At 43.6% G+C, this 17,886-nt stretch overlaps 1 protein-coding gene across 1 annotated transcript in view; it reads left to right on the top strand.

Moving 5' to 3' along the window:
* NPAS2 (neuronal PAS domain protein 2) overlaps nt 1–17,886 on the top strand; it is a 160,161-nt gene that overhangs the window by 20,411 nt on the left and 121,864 nt on the right. The gene's annotated exons all lie outside the window — the stretch shown is intronic.

Below are 17,886 nucleotides of genomic sequence, written 5' to 3' on the forward strand. Positions count from 1 at the left end.
TCTGGATTGGTGCGCATTCACTTTTGATGCTATCCAGACAAGTCATATAAACTACTTGAAAGTACAAAGAGAGTGTTCTGTGACTGTACGTATTGGTCCTGTGTCACCTTTTTCCAGAGCAATGGTTGACCCTTCTGTTGACATTAATTAATTTTCCTTATGCCACTTTGGTTAGAGAAGGCATCAGAGAGACGAAGATGAGGAAGGCAGGAGAGACATCGGACTGTGGAAATAAATGCAGACCAGCCAGATGAGAACCAGCAAACGCTGTTGATTCAAGGCTGGCTTTAACAAGGGAGTCAGCCACCATCACTCATGTTTTGGCAGAGACTCAAAGGCAGGCAGAGGCGCGAGAAAGCTTTTTAGTGGAAAAAAGGGAAGGTGCCAAGGGAAGGCACCAGGTGTGCCCTGATTGGAGGCTGTTGGCGTGAGGAAGCTGGAGGTGGGCTCACATCTTATGTGATTGGTTGGGGGTGCACATTTGGCTTTCTCTATTAGTTCCTAGGTTGGGAGTGGGGGCTTGGAAATTAGGGAAGCTGTCAGTTGTTAATCAGGTCCTGGCCATTTTGGACTGATGGTTACAGGAGTTATTGGTTGGCTTTTTGGATTGTTGCTAGAGATGGTGGTCTGACTTCCCCCAAGTCTGACTTAGAGGTAACTGACCCACTTCCTGGGCTGGGCACTTTAGATAATGGGTTGGTTTCCTGGGCAGGTTGCTGCAGGTTGTGGGTCAGAGTTCTGTTGTTACATATTGTGTGGCCGTTGTCTGTTTACATATTTAGTATCTCAGTACCAACATCACGCTGGCTAAGAATAAATGACAGACCCAGCACACCTGTTGGCCTGGGGCTGCTCAGGCTGGTTAGCTCCCTGTCACGTAGCAGGCATCCAGACTGCTCTGGTGGTCACTGGGCAGGGCCCATGCTGTAACCATCTGATGTCAGCCCTGGTGGGCAGCCATGGACTTGACCGTGAGGCTTGTAGACCCTATGCCGCAATGTGTGCATGCTGTGAGCTCCTGACTGCCCTCCTTAAATGTGGAATTCACATTAGTGAACTGCTTCTCCAAGCGACACACTGTTTTATTGGGCAGGGACAGCCCCATCTTGGTTTTAGTCCATTTTGGTAGTGACCAGCTGTCTTCATCATCCAGGGACTCCCCTGCTCTCAGCCTTGACATGGCAGAGGATTTTCTGGGCAGGGATGGAGTGTTCCAGATGGCTCTGGAATTTCTGCAGTAATCTGCTGCTTCTTCAGTCAATTTCTTGCCACCCCTGGAAGTTCAATGCTGTGGCCTCCCTGCCCTGGGCACTGTGTCTGGCCTGAGGCAAATAGAGGCTGCCCCCAAATGGCTTGGCAGTGTGTATGCCAGCTTCAGTGTGCATTGCTCCAGTCCTGGCAGGCCCACATGGGGTCTTCAGAAGGTACCCCCAAGTGTTTTGTTTGTATGCTTGTTGTGTGTTTTGCTCTGACACTGCGGGAAAATTCTTAGGTGGTAACATCATTGAGAGTCAAAGAAGACACTGGAATCTTTTACTTTTCTAGAATTTAAGAAAAAAAGTTTTCAGAGTTTGGAAAATTAAGTTTTACATAAAATGTGTCTAAAGTATTTAGGTTTATAAATAAATTCTAAAAACATTATGTAGGGTTTTGAAAGACATCTGCAAGTTTTGAAGAGGGGATGGTTTTAAAACGGCATTTCTTCTCTTGCCTTTGTCTGTGTTTGCACTTTTGAATTAAATGACACCCTCTGAGTGTAGAAGCTAAGTCAAAGCTGTCAGGATTTTTTCCCTCCTAATAACAACTCTGGTGCCATTGACTACCAGGAATAACAATAAGCCTTTTTTAAGTTAGAAAAGAGTATTTATTTTTGTCACTGAACAAACAACAATTATTCATGTCCTTAGGTTGTTTAAAGTATTTTTATGAATTCTAAGACTAAGTCATTTTGAAGTTCAGCCACACAAAATAAAAATCCTTTATTAGTAAGTCCTCTGCCTGAAATGTTTTGGTTGGTGGGTCTTAGCCTTTCAATAATAATAGCTAACATTTAGTGAGGAATTTTATGTGCCATGCACTGTTGAAAATGCTTTAAATATACTAACTCATCCACTTCTCGCATTATCCTTGCTTTATACCTTGCAAACTGAGGCCCAGAAAGGTTCAGCCACTTGCCCAAGGTCACACATGATTTGGACCTGGGCCATCAGACATCTGCCTTAAGCCTGCATAGACCCTGGAAGGTTCCCGTCACATGCCGTAGAGGCATGTAGTTTCTCTCTTGTTCCTCGAAAGACATAAACTTGAAAAGGAAAAGAAACATTTACTATATGTGTTTTAGCTCAGAACCTGTCAAGCTCTTGGAGTATAAGAACTAATGATCAGCAGACTTGCTCCTGGCCTGTGGCCTGAACTGTTGCAAATCTGGTTGCTGCTGCTGGTTGGCTGTGCAGAGAGCTAAGCTTGAGAAAAGACGAGTGGGAAAACAAGGAGGAGGATGGCGGGAAAAATAAGTTATGATTGTCTTCTTGTCTCGTAATTCTTTTTTTTAAATGGTTTTTCAGCAGACTTACTTTTATTATTGTGGTGAAATACTTAATACCACTGAACTGTACACTTAAAAATGGTTAAAATGGTCAACTTTATGTTATATATATTTTTCCACAATAAATAAATACATAAGGTAAAAAATTTTTTTCAATCCACTGAGCTCATGGGTGACTCCTCAGGGAGGCACGATGTTTGTAGGACTCACAGGTTATGTTGGCTGGAGTGAGATTTTCCCCAACATGTAAATGTTCTGCGTTGATCTCACAAGAAATCAGAAAGCTCTAGTAGGATATGAAGACATGTAGAAAAAAGCCAAGAGTGGTATAGAAGTGCCTTCTTTTGGTGCAAGAAGTGGCTGATTTAGTGGCTTCAAGAACCACTTCAGTTTCTGCCATGTTTGGGGAGCTACAAGTGCAGGTAAAGACTGTACAGATGTGTCCTCCTGTGCTTAAAAGAAGAAAAACAAAAGATTGATGAAGAAGGGGACCCCTGGACCATATTTTTCATTTTGATGGATCTAGTCTCTTTTAGAAGTGAATATCTTCAAGAACTTTCCTCTCTAAGGAGGATGCACGAGCTCAGGGAAGAAAGCTGCACGGGACGGACCCCTGCTATGCCACTGCTGGGCCCAGGAAGATTCAGCTGGGCTCGGTTTTTAGGAGGATTAGTATTGATTTTGCGAGATCCTGGTTCCGAAGTCCCACGGGTCCTCCGTGGTCTGCTTCAACCCTATTTTTTTCATAAGCCCTGGGTTTTTTTAGGGTGCTGTTTTTCAGGATCATATAGATAATGTTCTAGAAGAAACATCTGCATCATTTTGGGAGGGTAATGCCATGAAAAGTTCTTATAGAAAGAGGGAAAGGTCAAGATCTGAATCAGATGTTGAGTGTTTGCCATTCTGCCTCCCAGGGAACTCAGTGGACAGTGAAAAGGGAATTTGCAGAGCCTCAAATCCCCCGCACAATTTGGCAAAGAGCTAAGCCAGGTCACCATGAAATGGTCACTTCCACATCCAAAGCATACACTTTCTCAAAAGTATCCTGGGATACACCCATGCCATCATAGGTGGAAAAAGTGATCTTAATTAAATAAGAGAGTGTTTGGGAGAGTTACTTGCATTATCAGAGCCTATAGAGGTGGAGATACCTAAAAGGATTCTTCTAGAAGTATTTCCCTCTAGTCAGTGAATATGTAGGTCTAGAGCTGGAAATTATTTTAGTTTAACCTTCATGTAGTCAGGAAACTTTCCATATGTCTGGGAAGACTTTCTCTACTTAATTTTAGACTGTGTACTGGTAAAATTTCTATTTGGGGAAAAGCTGCTTGTTGTTGTTGTTGTTGTTGTTGTTGTTGTTGTTGCCCTGAATTGCCCTGACACCTGTTCTCTGCCTTGAGCTGCTTTGCCACGAGTGCCCAGATCTGCTGCAGTAGGGGGCAGCCTGTGCATGGGCCGGGCGGACAGTCAGCACACAGGGCCAGCTGTGGCGGGTCATCTAACAACTTTTTTCATGCGTTCGTCTCAGGAATATGGGTTTCCCGTACATTTTAATCTAGGTGTAACTTGAGTTTAGAGACTTATTGGAGAGAGGAAGGTAGTCAGTGTCCTTCCCCAAGGGCTGTTCCATGAGCAAGATGCATTTCTTCTAGATGGATTCTTCTAGAAGTATTTATTCTATACTGATGTGGTGCATCAGCCTAAAGTCAGCTCTCCTTTCTCTGGTTTTGGATGGTAGTTGGGTGTTTTGGTTTTGTGTAGCTGATAGTGTGAATAAAAGTAATTAAGAGACCCTCAAGTATCTTTAAGTAAACTGTCGCCCACCCCCCCTTCTTAATTGTGACCACGAGTAAATCCTGGAAAGGAGAGGATGGTGGCAACAGGTCACAGTGGTAGGAGCTCAGTGGCCAGCAAAGACCAGCCATGAATTCCAGCCCTGCCCCTATCAGCTGTGGGAATTCGGACAGCTGGTCTCATGTCTCTGGGCTTCAGTTTCCTCGGAGACTGAACCACAGGTGAATGGTCCCTAGGCTCCCTTCAGCTTTAAAATCTCTCCTTCAGTGATATTCGAATCACAACATTATTATAAAGTGATGACTACAACTATCATATTTACAGAAAGCTATAATGCATTTCCTAATCATCTGTAGGAAGAAATTAAAATTGTTAAGTTCTTAACTTTGCCCTAAAGCAAGGCTGCAGAAGTTTTCAGGTACTAGCCGTTTTCTCAAGGCTGAAGTTTGTAACAAAGAGGTTTTGGAAACTGGAACGAGGTAGGAGAGAGGGAGAAGAGTGAACACAGTATAGTTCTGTCCCCATCAGAGGCCCCATTGTCTGTAAGAATTTGATGTAGGCTAAAAGAGCATCGAGAGTCATTGAGGGCGGGAGAGATGATTCTGCAATGGTCCGGAAAAGTGGTAGGACATTTTGAAAAACAAAATCTAAAATTTTACATCCTCATTTTATATAACCAACTTAAATTCCAGATAGATTTAACAATGAAATTTTTTTGAAAAACAGGAGAAAACAGAAAAGGGGAAACATTTGCTAAACTCTGAGAATAAAGAATTTTCTAAGATTAGAATAACAAAAAGAAATCACAAAAGAAAATATTGACAGATTTGACTTAAACTCCTTTGCTTCATAAAAAGGTAACCAAACTGTAAAGACAGTTAACATGGAGAGGATATTTGCAGAAAAGAATAAAACCTTTAATATAAGGAAAATTCTAGAAACAGATTTTAAAACTAAGACTCTAAGCCAGAATTTTTCCAATTCCGGCCCAAGAAGCACTTGCATCAGAATTAGTTAAAAAGGTAGATTCCTGTCTGTCCTCTGCCAAACTCTTCCGCCGATTCTTTAGCACGCTATAGGTTGGGATCCATTGCCCGACGCTGGCAGAGGGCATTCCTCCATGTGAGGGCGCAAAAGAGGAATGACATACGGGTAACAGGAAAATGGTCGGTTAACAGGAAAATGGTCGGTCTCTTGAGAAGGCAAGGAAGTGCAATGAGATCATATTTCATCAATCAAATTATCAAACAAATGTTCAAAGGTAACACCTAGGGATGTGAAAAAGGCTTTCCACGGCATCGCTTATGGCTGTGCGCACGAGGAGACCCGGCTGCACTAGATGTCAAGAGCCCTTGACATCTTCATACCCCGAGCCCCATAATTCTTCTGGGACCTCTCCTAAGGGAATAAGCCCAACTGAAACAGAAGCCATGCTAACCACAGTGCCGTTTGTGTTAGCAAAAAGTTGGAACCCGAGATGTCTGAGAAGCTTGGTGTGGTTAAATAAACCCTGAGCAACCACTGAATAAAATAATAGGCAGCTATTGAAAGTAGTATTTCTGGGGATTACAGAGTAACACGGGAAAACCTATATAATGTTAAGTGAAAAAAGAGTTATACAAAGTTATATCTACAGCATGACCTCAACTACATAAAATGCACCCACGCTTAGCAAAGGAAACGCAAGATGTTAATAGTGGCTGTTGTGGGTCATGAGAAGAGTTCATGTTTTATTTTTTTATTTTTCTGGATTCTCCAGGTTTTTGATTGAGTGAGTATTCTTATTTATATTGGGGGAGGTGGGAACACACTCAAAAATGATCTTCAGTGAAGGAAAGGAAAAGAAGGCGGTGACCTGTCGCAGGTCGACTCCAGTGGAGGAGACGGTTCAGGGCGTCTTGCGTTATCTCGGGGGGGTCTTGGGGTAACGGATCCAGGTAGGGATGGTCGTGCTCCCATTTTGAAGACGAGAAAGTGAAACTCAGCCAGGTAGATAACTTGCCCTGGGTTCCTCAGCAAGTAAGAGTTTTTGGAACCCCCCCAGGAATGGGTGCCCTGGCCGTTTTGAGGCAAGAATTTTTCCCTTGGGACTCTACCCACCAGTGTAAGAACAGAACCTAATTTGACAGATGTTGGCAGCTTCAGAGATCTCAGGGTCACACAGGGTAACCCACTCAGGCCCGCACACCTGTCCTCTGGGTGAAGTAGGGAAGGGACCGTGTGCTGCGACAGCACGAGGAGGGCGTTTCTGCACCCAAACTGGAGTAGCTGTGGAAGACAGGAGGGGCTGCTCCCTGTCCCTGTGTTCCCCATGGAACACATATGCTCCCATCTGAAGGAGGGTGATAAGCAAACAGAAGGAGCGAGCCCGTGTGGTCTGCCTTCTCCAGAAGCCTCAGACCCGGTGGATCAGCACTAGTTTCCCCGGGGGAGTTGGTTGGTGAAAAAACACTAATGGCTCCATGTGAATTTCACTCATTATTTTTCCATATCACTTAAAACATTAAGCACAGGGAAGTATTAATTAGCGTGCTAAACTTCCTGAGAGGTGCAAGAATAATTTGAGCCGTGAATTTTAATTACCTATCTTGTAAACTCCTTCTGTCGTGTGAGGTAGAGGGAAGAAGTCCTATCTACTTCCCCGGGGACTTTCAAGGGGGATCCTTCAGATTTCGTAAGACTATCCATTATAACTACAGTGAGTCCACTGTTGTTGGGGGAATATATTGATCAAGCACCTGAAGGGAGCACCCTCAGCGTCTGTCTAAAACTTGCTCAGGAGGAAGCAAGACCTCAACTGGAGAGAAGGTTGATAATACTTAACTTAATCTGAACCTTCAATCTGTTTCTTAAAAAAATAACATCATATGTAAATTTAAATTTACATTTATTAGAATTATCTCAGTAAATCATCCTCTACGATTGGGCCAAGGCTAGAACTGGGCTTGATTTCCACAATCCCCCAAGGGGTTGCTTGGCAGTGCCCTTAGTGGCTGCTTCCTGGGTGAACACATTTACTGTCACACTGGGAATATCCATGCAAATGTCATGCATACGCGGAGGACATGATTGTCATCTTTGTGTTTATAACCTCGGGCTTGGAACAGTCTCCTTTTGTGCTCGGTTGATTCTAAAAGGTCAGTGCTTCAAAATAGGCCTTTCATCCAGTTCACAAGGAGGCCAGTGAGATCCTACAGTGGAAAGGCAAACTCGTGGTCCCATTCTGCTTCTCAAGGCAGGATGCATGAAGGGGGAAATAAAGTAAGACAGTGGACACGTGGAGGAGGACAAAGGGGAACCGCAGGCTTCAGCAGCAAGGTGGAGCAGTTCGACTTTCTGGCATACATCTGTCCACTGGATGGAGATGCGAGGGCAAAGATCTGAAAACCAAGCGATGACTTGAGGAGGGAATATGAGCTACAAAGCATTGATGAAACTTAAAAGATGTCACCCCTGCCTTTTGAGTCTGGCTAGTGGGCCCTCTGTGCCCTGGTGTGCTGTCTGGGAGACAGGCCCCTAGGCATGTAGTGGGAGAGCGTGGCAGTGGGCGGGGGTTGTGGCTTGGCCTGAATCATACTCTGTCTAATGAGAGTGGCTGAAACCCAACTCAAATTAGCCTAAGCGAATGAGAGAAAGTACTGAGAAGGATGTGGAGTAGGTGGCAGAATCCATGGAAGAGAGACCCAAACCAGGGCCTCAGGGCTTGGAACTAGGGTTTTCCTTTGCCTCTTCATGGCCCCAACCTGAGATAGGTTATCCCTGTGAGGGAGAGAGCCCCCAAATCACACCCTAGCAACCCCAGTGGAAAGAGAAAGCATTTTCCCCTGGTCTCTATATACCAGTCCTAGGGAAGGATTCTGATTGGCCTTGGTTGGTCACATGCCCTCCTCTTGGACAACTGCAGTATGTAAATTATGATTGGACAGCCAGGGTCATGTGCTCACCCAGGAGTCAGGTGACAGGTACCGTGAGTGACAGCCAAAACTATATGGCAGGAACCCAAGGAAAATAAGAGTAGGCTGGAATAAATGAGCCCCACAAAGGGATGCACTCGAGACCGGCTGCTTCCTTTGATGACGCTCATTGTAGGTATATTCAATCATCTGTCTTTCTAGACCTGTGCTGACCGCGTGTGCCCATTGGCCATGTGTGGCTATCGAGCACTCGAAATATGTTGAGTCCAAGCTGAGAGGTACTCTAAGTGTAAAATACGCGCTGGATTTCAAAGATTTCGTAGGAAAAGAAGAGTGTGAACTATCCTATGAGTCATTTTTAAAAATTTATTAACATGTTGAAAAGATAATATTTTGTATATGTTGAGTTAAGCAAAATATATTATCAAAATTACCTCTATCATTTTACTTTTTTTAATGTGGCCACTAGATGTTCTAAATTACATATGTGGGTCACATCATTATATTTCTCTGGACAGCACGGTTCTAGATTGTGTTCATATTTCTATCTTGGGGGTATTCATGTAGCAAAAGACACATTAATCCTTAAGTTTGCTACCCACTGGGTCATGTACTTTTATTTTTCCTGAAACTTCAGGGCATGCTCCCTGTTTGAATGTTTGGGATTTTAGTGAATAAGTCATTATTTGCCTTTCGTGATTCCTAGGCAGAAGTCTCCTAAATTGTTTAGTCTGTCTCACCAAAGCCCAGACCGTGCATGAAGCTGAAACCACATCAGATTCGGGGGGATAACGGCGACTGACAAATGTCACAACTTACGTGCAGATTCTTATTCTTGGATCCCTCAGTGAAGGTTTACACGTCTCCGCGAAAACCACCAGCATTCTGAGTTGCTTTGTTTTACTTCTTATGGATTTTTTTTTTACCTCCTTTGTTGACTCATCATGCATTTAGTCTGCAACCCAGATGTGAGAAAATGTTTCAGAGCTTAGTCAAATGCGAGCTTAGTGTCACTGTTGCCTCCCTACATTCATGCATCCTTCCATCCTTCTGTTCATCCGTCCTTCATTCACCAGGTGCTTACAGCCTCTGGTATGTGCTAGGCACTGGCCTGGGTGCTGGGAATACAGCAGTGAGCCAACCAGGCCCATTCCCCAAACGCATGGATTTGGCAGACTATAGCACCAGCCTCTGCTTTCCTCCTCATCTGGTGAATCAGTGGCTCTAAACCAATTTTTCCCAAAACTCTTGCAGAAAAAGTACAATGCCTAGTGTGGAGGGTCTCAGAATAGCTCACCTTGAATGGGGAAGGTGGGGATGGGGGCAGGGCTCGGTGCTGCTCCATCCTAAAGGGCTCCTCCAAAAACCCCTGTTCTCAATAACCCTTCTCTCTCCAAACATGTTTTAGTTGTTATGTCTTCCGGTAATACATTTTGATTAAATGGGTTAGAGCTAAGATTCCTACTTAATCAAGCCAAATTAAGGAGCTTTTCCTGAAATTGACATATTGAGAGATATACATCCAAAAACAAAACAAAAAATGGATCCAGGTCTGTCTGGCTTCATAAGAATGTTTTGTCTAGGACAGGCAGTAGGTTTCAGGTAATTCTCTCTATGACATGTAAGTATCAGGCAAGACAGTAGATCAGGATTTCTTTTAAGTGTCACATATTTATTTTGCTTCGTAATTACTAATCTTTCTTCTCCTGAATTACACACGTAGTTAATTGGTTGGGTGATGAGAGCTCTTTCATTAAGCTATTGCCCACTTTCCTGAGCAGAAGCTCCCAATGCTGTCTGTTCCTACCCCTCTTTCTCACGAGCCCCCATCCACTGTGCAGATCCAGTTGGAGGGCACACATGCTACCTGCCAGTGGAATGAGGAAGGAGCATTCTTTGATGAGCATTTAAGTACATCCTATTTACACCTGAATGGAACTAAATTAGTGAAAACTTGGGGTGAAGAAGAAAAAAAGAACGAAAACATTTTCCCCTGTCTTGCCCTTCCAGACTATCTGAAATTGATTTTTTTTAATTTGATGTTTTTAAAGACAAAAATTGCAAGTAATAATGCTCAGCAGAATTAAAACCACTTAGCTTGCTCTGAGCACAACTCAGTGTGTTACTTCTGCTTAACAACTAGGAAATTGAAAGCAACATGGAAAGAATGTGTGTATATATGTATGGAGAGGGGTGTTCAGAATCACAATTAATGCGAATGGAAAGGACGCCTCCATGCGGTCAGGGGAGGGCTGAGCCATAAAGAGAGGGAGACGTGTTCATTTTCCGTGGCAGTAGGACGACTGCACCCTGACCTTTTCGGTTTAGTTTTGAGTCATTTTAAAACTTCAGAGTGGGTAGGAAGAAGGCGCCTGGGTGAATAAGCGGGGCAGGTGATGGAGAGTGGTGGGGTGCATTGTTGCTGGAATTAGGATGGCATGAGGTAGAAAGGACAGGACCTCCAAGCACAAGCTTAAGATACTGTCATTCCCTGAGTACTCCCTAAGCTTTCATTCACTGGAAACATTTGCTAAGCCCTACCACATGCTAAGTGGCAGGGACATGGAAAACTCAGCCCCCGTTCTCAAGGAACTGGCTAATGGGAGAGGCCACCAGTGGACTGTCACTCAGTGTGACGGCTGCCCTCACATGTGGCCACTGGACTTCCTGGGTCCTTGCTCTTCAAGGGGGGACAGGCCAGAGCAGGCCATGGCGGTGACTTGGTAAACTCTAGACAGGGATCACTAGGCGTTAGTTTCAGGGGGGTTCTAATGTTGGAAGGCCACTGCCTCCACGAATGGAAGCTGACCAAGTGGCTGTGAGCACGTGCTCCTGCAGGCCTGGGCTGGGAGGCCATGCCAGTGTTGCCATAGGCCGGCCACACTTTACTCTGCAAGTTGACTTTCCTTCAGCCAGGGGACTCAACTTTGTCCCACTGAAACAACCACCAGTGCATATCGTGTTATCTATAATACGTGGTCTCCCTTACATCTTTTTTGAGATGAGATTTCAAGCTGCCTCCCTCTTTGCACTAAAGAACAAGCATGTTGCCCTAACATTGTGTATTTGGCCATTTCTGTTACAAGCAAGTTGGAAAGCTGGTCTGGAAACATCCTTTTCTTTAGGAATCTGGAAAAAGTTGGTACTCAAGGGGAGCAAGTGATGTAGTCTTTGAGAACGTGTGATTTGTTCAGTGTTAACCAATACGTTTACATGATGGGCCTAGACAAAGAGGCAGGGCTAAGTGATCAGGAAAGGGGACAGGTTTGCTCTCTTTTGCTTCCTATCAAGGCTTTTGCTGTAACTGACAGTTCTCACCGTGAAAGCCACAGGTCATCTCACTTGGCCTCTGCCCTCTAGGGCTCAGAGTGCTGTCCACATTTACAAACGGTGACCTAGAGAAAGTGAGACGTGGAGAAAGAACACGGTTTGCCAGGCTACTAAGTGGTGGTAATGGTCAGACTTGAACTTGGACCTTCTCTTTATTGCATAGTGTCTTTCTCCCTTTTGTTCTCTGCTTTATACTTTTAAAAATTGCGGAGAAAAACACACTACTTCCAAAATACACTCTTGCTTGCGTGAATTACTTTAATTTCCTCTCTGAGCAAAGAAAGCATTGTCAAACTAAAGTTTTGACACGTGGGTATGTATTTCCAGTTCTGTTTTTTTTCCCTTTCTATTTGGGGAAGGCTGGACTGACTGGCATAGGTGGGGCTAGAAGAGTTAGGTGTGCTGATCAAGGAAGAATTCAGGAGAAGGTGGTGGGGAGCCCCTGGGACTGCACATAAAAATTAATTACAGAAAAATACATCATTAACTTCAGATCTCACAGGAGGTCCCAGGGTGACTATTATGTGACATTAATTAGTCCTTACTTAACTTTTTTTTAATCACCTTCTTGGTATTATGAAAATAGTTCTAATTACAACATCAGTTGTTTTAAGTCATTAAGGGTCATTATTTTATGTGTCAGTGTACTCCTTTACTCTTGTTTATTTGGATTTAAATATAGCAGCCCCTTCACCTCCGTGGGCTAGTTTTTTTATGCGGTAACATGTTTGGTAAAATTAAGTAAGATTGGCAAGACCAAGATCTCAAGAAAATAAGGTGCTAGAGTGAAATAATAATAATCCACTCATTTTTTATTGAGTGGTTCCTTTCTTCCAGAAACTGTGCGCTGGGAAGTAAAGGTGAGGAAAACCGGTAGAACTCCGGGCTTCTAGACTAGTGGGGGAGATTGGCGTTCAACAGAAGATCCCCTAAATCGATGTAGAATATCACACCATGTCGGGGAATTTGATCCAGTCCAAGGGAGGGGTATGGCCTTTCTGAGGAGGTGACAATTAAACCTGAATGGGGCAGTGATGCAAAGAAGGGGGAGTTTCCAAGCAGAAGGCACAGCATATATAAAGGCCTTGGGGCAGGGAAGACTGAAATGTGGCTTAAGGGGTGGTTAGAGTTATGGTGGGACCAGTTACCAAGGGCCTGGAGTTGCTTTTTTAGCATTTTGTCCTAAATGTAATGGGAAAACAATGAAAGTTGTTTTAACTTCTTATTTTGAATAATTTCAAACTTAGAGAAAAGTTGCAGGAACAATACAACTAGCTTCCTTATACTCTTCACCAAGAATTCCTGTTAACATTTTATCACACTTGCCTTATCATACTCCCTATTTATATACATATTACTATTTTTTACTAAACCATTTGAAGGCAAGTGGCTGATATGATGCTGAAGGAACTTTCCTGTATACCCATAATACAATCATCAAAATAAGGCAATGAACATCAATACAATGTTTCCTTCTAATCCTCTGGCCCCATTGAAATTTCACAGATTGTCCCACTCATGTCCCTGATGGGTCTAGAACCCAATCCAAGGTCACGTGTTGCATTTAGTTGTCTCTTCCATCTGGGACAGTTCCTAAGTCTTCACTTGTTTTTCATGACCGAGACATTTTCAAAGATTACAGGTCATTTACTTTATAGAATGACTCTCAATTTGGGTTTGTCTGATGTGTCCTAATGATTAGATTCAGATTATGTGTTTTTGGCAGGAAAACACAGAGTGATGCAACATATCAAAAGACCATGCTGTTGATTAGACCCATTACTAGTGACGTTAACTTTGATCACTTGGTTAAGGCAGTGTTGCCAGGTTTCTCCATTGAACTATTTTTTCCTTTTAATTAATAAGTATTAAAAGATATTTTGAGGGGCCAGCCCGGTGGCACAGCGGTTAAGTTCACGCACTCCACTTTGGCAGCCCAGGGTTCACAGGTTCGGATCCCGAGCATGGACCTACACACTGCTTATCAAGCCATGCTGTGGCAGGCATCCCACATATAAAGTAGAGAAAGATGGGCACGGATGCTAGCCCAGGGCCAATCTTCCTCAGCAAAAAGAGGAGGATTGGCAACAGATGTTAGCTCAGGGCTAATCTTCCTCACCAAAAAAACAAAGAAAGATATTTTGAGGCTAGATAAATATACTGTTTCTCATCAAGCATTGCCTCACTAGTTTTAGTATCCACTGATGCTTCTTGCTTAAAACAGTCATTACAATGGTGGTTGCCAAATGGTAAGTTTTGAGTTCCTTTATCCCTTCTACATGTATTAATTGGCAGTTTACTTGAAGGAGAGTTTTCCTTTTCCCCTATTCAGTATTCCATTCATTCATTCCTTTCCATCAGTATGGGTTCATGGATTCCTATTTTGTTCTGAGGGTTATAATTACAAATTTTGATGCTCAGATTGTCCCAGTTTTGGTCAGTGAGAGCCCTTTTGAGCTGATGTTTGACGTGTCTCCATCATTCTTTGATCACCTCTTACTTTCTGGCGCAGTAAGATGTTCCTGGCTCATCTTATCCTTTGCCTGCTCCCGTCCTGGGATCAGCCTGCTTCCTTTTAGTGGAGAGCAGTATACTGAAGGGCTCTGAGCTGGATAGTGGCCTGATCTGATTGGCATTTTAAAAATATTACCGTGGCTGCTGTTGAGGAGTGCATTGAAGGGAGAGGCAAGAGCCCAATCAGGGAGGCCACTTGGAGAACTCTTGGCTGTAGCTCAGGCTAGATAGTGACAGTGCAGATGAAAATGGGGATGGATTTAAGGTAGAGTTTGAAGCTAGAACCAACAGAGTTGTGATGGTGGGATGTGGGGAGTGACGGGGGGAAATGGAGGTGTCATTTCCTGAAATAAGAAAGACAAGGGGAGGAGAGGAGCACCTTTGGCAGGGAAGATCACGAGTTCCAATTTGGGCCTGTGAAACTCGAGAGATCTGTGCCAGCCGAGCAGTGAGGTGGAGGGGGCAGGTGGATGTAGGAGTCTGGGACTCAGAAGAGAGGCCTGGCCTGGAGACGCATATCTGGGAGTCTGAGATTCCACCATGCATGTGAGGCTCTTCTACAAGTTTTGAATCAGGCCTTACTGGCTAGAATAGCTTGTCCTTTACACTTGCATTCTGCCTTGTTTTCTTTTTGCAACTCTTGGCAAGTGCTTGGCATTTTCACAACATATTTCAAAGCCTTGGGGGCATGTTTTCTGAACTGGCCCTTGATCCGTTTATCAAGGAGTGTAAACAGATTTCCTCTCTGCATCACCCCATGACTACCCAACCCCAATAGACTGGGAAGGATGTCAAGAGTAATTGTCACATTTTTTGTGTTAAGGGATCTGTACTGAACTATGCCTGTGTTAAGAAAAAGAAAAAAAAGAAAATGTGTGTGTGTGTACACATACATATACATATACAGTTATGGGTCACTTAACAATGGAGATATATTCTGAGAAATGTGGCGTTAGGCGATTTCGTTGTTGTGCGAACACCATAGAGTGTTCTTACACAAACCTAGTTGGTGTAGCCTACTACACACCTGGGCTATACAGTACTAATCTCACAGTACCACCATCATATACACGGTCCATCATTGACTGAAATGTTGTCACGTGGCGCATGACTATATATGTATATATGTAGTACTTAAAATGTTTGCTGTCAAATATACATTACCTCAAAATAAGATTGACAAGGGATGATTGAAAACAGAATGTAGATGACAAATCCATGATAAGGAGACTATAATCATGGCATTCCCACAACCCATCAGAAGGGTGAGAGGAAAAGATGGGAAGAAGAGTGCACACCAAGCAAGGAAGGCCCAAGTCAGAACTGCTGCTAAGTAGGTGCGTACTTCACAGACACACAGACCACAAGAAAGGGATCTGGCTTCCATGCATTTAGTTCAATCATCTCGGTAGATATGGATGTTGTTTGTTTGGGCATTTTTGCTAATGTTTACCAAGTTATTTTTGCCTCTAGATCAGAAACAGCTGGTTTCACTGATGTTCATGGGGCTGCTTTTAACTTTTGCTTTTGTTTGAAAAGCTAAGTTGGGAGCTTTCAGTGCCTCTTAGTTTAATTTTTATTTTAAATCAAGGACTGGCATTAACTGTAGCCTGGCAACATGGGAGGCCGGCTGGAAAGCTGGTGTGATGCCAGGGCGGGTGCCGTCAGCGGGATGGCGTCCATGTGGGCCGCGTAGGGTAGGGGGTCATGGTGATGCAGCATACGGCCCAGCAATTACTATCTCAGCGCCTCCTTTACTGTGACCTTCTTGAATCCTTGATAGACTAGGAGAGGAGGTTTGCAGGTCCCCCTTTGCTCAGGTTTTTTATATTTTCCATAGGCGTATTTTTTTAGCAAGTCAGCACACTCACTGCTCCTTTTTCACGACACCTGAAACACGTATAGTGTCTGCTTTCTGCAAATAGTAGGTTTGGCTGGAAGACTTATGATGAAAGGTGCAAATAGTGCTCAGCTTACTCTTAATGACATCCTCCCTTTACAGGGTGACCTGTGTACAGACCCCATTTTGTGTCCTCACCATGCTGGACGTGGCAGCTGTCTGGGACCCGTGTCACTCTCTCTTTATACTGCCTTTTAGTAGCATTAATAACAGCTGCTTGTAGAGTTGTTCGTGAAACAGTCTTGTTGAGTCACAAAGGAGTAAGCCTGGCCTTGTTATGGGGTGGTGTCCTCTCCAGTGAGGAAAGATGTCTATTTATTTCTCTATCACAGACCATAGCTCAATAGCTCACACAGAGCAGTCTAACTATAGCAGCCACTGGCCTGTCTGGTTATCCTGATGCCTCTGAAAACCTACTTTGAAATAGCACCACCCACCCCCAAAATGAGAGAGAGAGAAGAAAGGACTAGTTTGTAGTTAGTAGACACTTCCCACAATGAACATTCATCCCAAGTGTTCAAGCGCCACACACAGGTAATGCAACTTTGCCAGTCAGTCACACTAGTCTTATTCAAGCAGGAGGGGACCACACCTGCCAGACTCTGCTTCATTTCCCACACTTGGTTGCTTGGGGGTTGGTTGGTTTGATGAAAGCCCCAAGCGGTTACCCACCAGCCCCTTCCTGGGTTACTGGTTGTGTCTGAGAGAGAGAGAGACCCTGGCAGGTAAAAAGACGCTCATATCAGAGCTCTGCTGCCCGTGGACCAGCACATCCACACCCCGTGTTCAGCAGGTTGTCTGCTTTTTCCAACGTCCTCAGGGGCTGTGAAGCCCAGCACTAGCTTCTGATGGGGGAAGTATCTCTAATGGGTCAGAATGGCATGTGAAGGACTCTAAATAGCTTTTCTATCTTTCCTCCTACTAGTCTAAACACAGGAATGGGAAACTGTGGACACTAAAGGGTTTCATATTTAAACACAGCTGGACCACTTTCATACAACAGGGAAGAAATGTTTTTTGTGCAAATATATTATATCTTTGCCATTTTGATCATTCTTATTTGAGTCTCTTCCATCTGTGAGCTGTAATAGCTCCTACTATGTATATAATTCATATAGAACTCCCTCGTTTTCACTTTGTAGTGTGATTATTGCTGTACATCTCTCTCTCATAGATTAAATGCTCTGCGAAGGCAGGCTTTGGACCTAAAGCTTATCTTAATCTGTCACACTGCCTAATCTGAGCCAAACACAACTCAGCACTGAGGAATCACCTGAAATGAATGAATGAAAACATTTCTACTACGTCAAGACTGGTCTAGTTGTGAAAATGCTGTGCTGAGACGTCATCAAGATGGGATGTGTATTTACTTGAAATATCAGAAACTAGATGCTTAGTGGGAATTTGGTTGACTTAGATGATCATGATTTAGCATCATATTTCTATGGAAGTCATAAATTCGGAGCACATATGGGATACCTTTTATCTTTTCTGGCTTGTTGATCTGTGTGTAGTTACTGTGCTTAATAAAATATGAAAAGAGGAAAGAGGGCTCATCTGAATGTCAGCTCAACATTTTGTAGTTATTCTTTTAGTAATTGTCAAGTTACCTTAAATCCTAGACCCGGTAGTCCATCAGGATAAAATATTAGGAGTATATCTAAATTGCTCATAAATTCTCTTGATATTTTCCAAAATATTGTGATATAATAAGATTCTGTGCTTCCTAAGAAGTTATAAATAAAGCCCCCGCAGCATATAATGGTGATGAGTTGAGAGTTAAGTTCCCATCTGACGAGCCAACAACTCCCTGGAATAAATAATTCCAGGAGAACCCTTCCTTAGAACACATGAAGTGTCTGGCTTTAAAATTCTGGAGCTGTTTCTGA

The sequence above is a fragment of the Ceratotherium simum genome, chromosome 40, assembly GCF_057802395.1.
Source record: "Ceratotherium simum simum isolate JZ-2026a chromosome 40, ASM5780239v1, whole genome shotgun sequence".
Classification (NCBI taxonomy): domain Eukaryota; kingdom Metazoa; phylum Chordata; class Mammalia; order Perissodactyla; family Rhinocerotidae; genus Ceratotherium; species Ceratotherium simum.